At 43.5% G+C, this 5,073-nt stretch overlaps 1 protein-coding gene across 2 annotated transcripts in view; it reads left to right on the forward strand.

The window, feature by feature from the left end:
- Window positions 1-5,073, forward strand: part of man2a1 (mannosidase, alpha, class 2A, member 1) — a 245,178-nt gene that overhangs the window by 136,843 nt on the left and 103,262 nt on the right. The window lies entirely within an intron of this gene.

Genomic DNA, 5,073 nt, shown 5'->3' on the forward strand with positions numbered 1-5,073 from the left:
CCCCGAATTATGGTCACTATCCCCAAAGTGCTCACCTACCTTTAATTCTAACACCTGGCCTGGTTCGTTACCCAGAACCAAATCCAGTATGGCCTCACCTCTTGTTGGCCTGTCTACATATTGTGTCAGGAAACTCTCCTGCACACATTGAACAAACACTGTCCCATCTAACGAACTTGAGCTATAGCTTTCCCAATCAATATCAGGAAAGTTAAAGTCCCCCATAACCACCACCCTATTACTGTCACTCATCTCCTGAATCACCTTCCCTATCCTTTCTTCTACGTTTCTAGGACTGTTAGGAGGCCTGTAAAAAACTCCTAACAGGGTGAGCTCACCTTTCCTATTCCTAACCTCAGCCCAAACTACCTCGGATGGCAAGTCCTCATCCATCGTCCTTTCCACCACTGTAATACTATCTTTGACAAGCAATGCCACACCTCCCCCTCTTTTACCCCTACCTCTGCCCCTACTAAAACATTTAAACCCTGGAACCTGCAACAGGCAATCCTGTCCCTGTTCTAGCCATGTCTCCGTAATAGCCACAACATCGAAGTCCCAGGTACCAACCCACGCTGCAAGTTCACCTACCTTATTTCGTATACTTCTTGCATTGAAGTATACACACTTCAAGCCACTTTCCTGTTTACAGGCACCCTCCTTTGAAATTGATGCCATGTTCCTAACCTCCCTACACTCCAGGTCCTGCACCCTAAAGCTACAGTCTGGGTTCCCATGCCCCTGCAGAGTTAGTTTAGCATAAGCAGCAAGTAATAGAAACTACAAAATAAATGCAGGAGTAGGCCGTTCGGCCCTTCAAGCCTGCACCACCATTCAAAATGATCATGGCTTATTATGCCATTTCAGTATTCCAATCTCATTTTGTCTCCACACCCCTTGATTGCTTTAGCTGCAAAGGCCGTGTCCAGCTTCCTCTTGAATTTATCTAATAAACTGATCCCAACAGATTTAAGTGGTAGAGACGTCCACAGATTCACAACTCTCTTTGAGTGAAGATATTCTTCCTCATCACAATCCTGAATGACTTAGCTCTATTCTTAGACTAGACCCTCCCCCCCCCTCCCCCAAGTTCAGGACTTCCCCAACATCTGGGAACATTCTTCCCAGATGTAGCCAGTTTAGTCCCAGCAGGATTGAAAAGTAGCAAGTAACATTTCTGGTACACAAATGCTAGGCAATAGCCATTTCCAACAAGAAAGAATATATCCATTGTCCCTTGATATGTAATAACATTACAATCACTGAATCTCTCAATATCAATATGCTGGGCGTTACCATCCTTGAGACTGTGAGAAACGAAGCTTACTCACTTCAATAATTTCAGTCCGAGACAAGACCTGAATCAGTGTCATTTATTTCACTCTTGCAAGAGGGTGTGGTGTCCACTGTCCAGAAGGCAGGGACACACACACACTGAATTCAACTAGTACACAACATTTATGTAATTTGGTTCCTATTCTTTCATCCCTTTGCTCCTCCCCTGTTTACATCTCCCACCTCTCTAAGACTCATTGCTCTTGTTTATCTCTTGCCTTATCCGGCCTTGTCTGTGACAAAATGCTTAGTTCTGGTTTCACAAGGCCGTTTGACCACATCCTGCTGCGGTCCATTGTTAGGTATATCCTCCCTTACTTGTTATGACCTTATGACCTCATGACTTCTTGATTGTGGTTTGTTCTTGTTCTTGCAGAAGCGGGAAACAGATGCTTATAACTACTGTTTGTACAGGCATATCCAGCTTAACCCCCTCCCCTCACAGCACCTTATCTACTTGTCTGTAACATCTACCATTGTTTGCAGGCACATTTCATTCTTGCATGCACATTTTAGCTAATACAAAAACAATTATGTATTTCCTTCACAGTTTTCATTCTTGTTGACTCAGCTCTTGGCTGAAACAATTATACACTGGTGTGAGCTCATTTACCTTGCATGAATAATTATGATTGCAGAAGTAACACTACTTTACCTATATCCCACAAGACCAGAAACCAAACGGAACCATCCATATAAATATGGTGGTTACAAGAGCAGGTCAGATGTTAGGAATTCCGCAGCACATAACTCACCTCCTTACTCTCCAAAACCTGTCCACCATGTTTAAGGCACATGTCAAGAATATGATGGAATAGTTGCCACTTGCCTGGATGCATGCACCTTCATTAGCACTCAAGAAGCAAGACACCATCAACAGCAAAGTGTCCCGCATTATTGCCACAACATCCACAACTATTCACTCTCTCAACTAAGGACTCTCCGTAGCAGCAGTGTTTACCATCCAGAAGATGCATTGCAGAAATTCACCAAGACTCCTGAGACAGTGTCTTCCAAACCCATGACAATTGATCTCGAAGAATGAGGACATCAGAAATATGGGAATTCCACTGCTTGCAAATTCCCCTCCAAGTCATTCTGACTTGGAAGTATATCATTGCACCTCCAATCTGTGGATCAAAATCTTGGAAGTCCCTCCCTGATGGTGTCATAAGTGTACCTATACCAAATAGACTGAAGCAGTTCAAGAATGCAGCTTACCACCACCGCATGGCGGGCAACCAGGGATTGGCAATAAATGGCACAACCAGTGACACCCACCGTTCACAAATGAATTTAAAGAACTACCTGAATTTGAAATGCAAGTTACTAGGATGCTCACCAACTGATCATCTACTTGTTTTCCTGTGATGATCAAATGGGTCAATGGGCTGAAAAATGAAGTTCAATCTGGATAAATGTGAGTTATTCATTTTGGTATAACAAACAGGGGTAGGGCTGATAGAATTAATGGTAGGGCCTTGGGCAGTGTTGCAGAACAGAGGGACCTAGGGGTGCAGGTACATAATTCTTTGAAGTTTGCATCACATATCGACAGGATGATTAAAAAAAGCGTTTGGCACACTTGCCTTCATTGCTCAGTCCTTTGAGTATAGGAGTTGGGAAATCACGTTAAGGTTGTACAGGATATTGGTAAGCCTCTTCTGGAATACTGTATCCAGTTCTAGTTGCTCAGTTACAGGAAGAATATTATCAAGCTGGAGGGTGTTCAGAAGAGATTTACCAGGATGCTGCCAGGTATGGAGGGTTTGAAATATAAAGAAAGGCTGGATAAGCTGGGACTTATTTCACTGGAGTATAGGAGGTTGAGAGGCAACCTGATAGAAGTTTATAAAATATCGAGATGTATAGATAGAGTTGATGGGAGATTTATTTTCCCTCGGATGGGGGATTTCTAGACGAAGAGGCATATTTTTAAGGTGAGAGGAGAGAAATTTAAAAAAGATGTGAGGTAAATTTGTTACACAGAGGGTGGTTCATATTTTATTTAGAATCCTTAGTGTGGAAACAGGCCCTTTGGCCCAACAAGTCCACACTGACCCTCCAAAGAGTAACACATCCAGACCCATTCCCCCTACCCTACACAGAGGAACGTCAATTGTCTGAACAGGATGGGCAGGCAGTATTTCATTTGGATAAATGGTTATTCGGATAACTGATTCAGTGCCCCTCCCCTGTGGGATTCGGGGTTTTCTGAAGTTTCCTTTTTCCTCGCTCTGCCTGTCTTGCTCCCTCTTTCTAGGCAACAGCACACCCCTTGCCCTGCAACCTCCCCCCCCGCCCCATACACACGCACAAGCACATGCACACACATGCACACAGCCAAATGCGCAACTTTTTGACAAGTTCCAACTCTGCCCTGTACAGGACAATGTTGAAGAGATTATCTGGGGACAGAGGTTTAGGGTACATCCCTGTCTAGAACTCCATGGAAAGTGTTGGGGAAGAGAGAAAGAGAGAGAGAGAGAGGGCAGTCATTTGGAGATGGTGCCTGAGATCCCATTGATGTCCAGGACTGTTCTCGGCAGCACTTTTGTAAGCCAAATTCACTTTTAATCATTGTAAACAAAAGATGCGATCAGTGTTGGTAATATCTCTTTGTAATGTTTCTATCGGAACCTTGAGATCTTCTTCGGATAATCTGAAATTCGGATAATTGATATTTGGATAATCGAGGCTCCTCTGTATTTACCCCTGACTAATGCACCTGACTTACACATCCCTGAACACTATGGGCAATTTGGCATGGCCAGTTCACCTCACCTGCACATCTTTAGATTGTGTGAGGAAACCCATGCAGACACGGGGAGAATATGTGGACTGAACTTCAAGAGGAAGTGGTGGATATGGGTACGATTACAATGTTTAAAAGACACTTGGATAAATACAGGAATAGGGAATGTTTGAAAGGATATGGGCCAAGTGCAGGTAGGTGGGACCAGTTTAGTCTGAGATTATGTTCGGCATGGATTGGTTGGACTGAAGGGTCTTTTTTCATGCTGTCTGACTCTGTCACACTTGATTTTTTCTGAAATACGATCAGTCTGATCTGAAGGTAAATTGGAGCCGATTGCTGTTTTAGGTGCTGTTGCATTTGTCCAGTTTTTTTCTCTTCCACTGTTTAAAGTGCTGGTGTTTGGCTCAGGATTCCCTTTCTTCCCACACTTTTTCTGTATCTCTCCACAATTCCTTCTTGACTGGGAAGGAAGTGAATCAGAGAAATATATGGTATGAAAATCATAAAATGTAAAGCTTGCACATAGCCTTGGGTCTGTGTAATATTTTGAATCAGACCTTGAGGAATGTGCAGATCCAGTAGTTGTAAGTTTTGAGTGTGCTGTGCAAAGCAAATGTTCATTATTTGTTATTATAGTGTGACTAACATTAAGTTCAGAATGTTAAAAGCTAAATTACTGCAGATGTGAGAACTTTGTGGGAAGCTAGAGAAGTGATTGCTGGGCCTCTTGCTGAGATATTTGTATCATCGATCGTCACAGGTGAGGTGGCGGAAGACTGGAGGTTGGCAAACATGGTGCCACTGTTTAATAAGGGCGGTAAAGACAAGCCTGGGAACTATAGACCGGTGAGCCTGACCTCGGTGGTGGGCAAGTTGTTGGAGGGAATCCTGAGGGACAGGATGTACATGTGTTTGGAAAGGCAAGGACTGATTCGGGATAGTCGACATGGCTTTGTGCGTGGGAAATCATGTCTCACAAA

The sequence above is a fragment of the Chiloscyllium plagiosum genome, chromosome 2, assembly GCF_004010195.1.
Source record: "Chiloscyllium plagiosum isolate BGI_BamShark_2017 chromosome 2, ASM401019v2, whole genome shotgun sequence".
NCBI classification, from domain to species: domain Eukaryota; kingdom Metazoa; phylum Chordata; class Chondrichthyes; order Orectolobiformes; family Hemiscylliidae; genus Chiloscyllium; species Chiloscyllium plagiosum.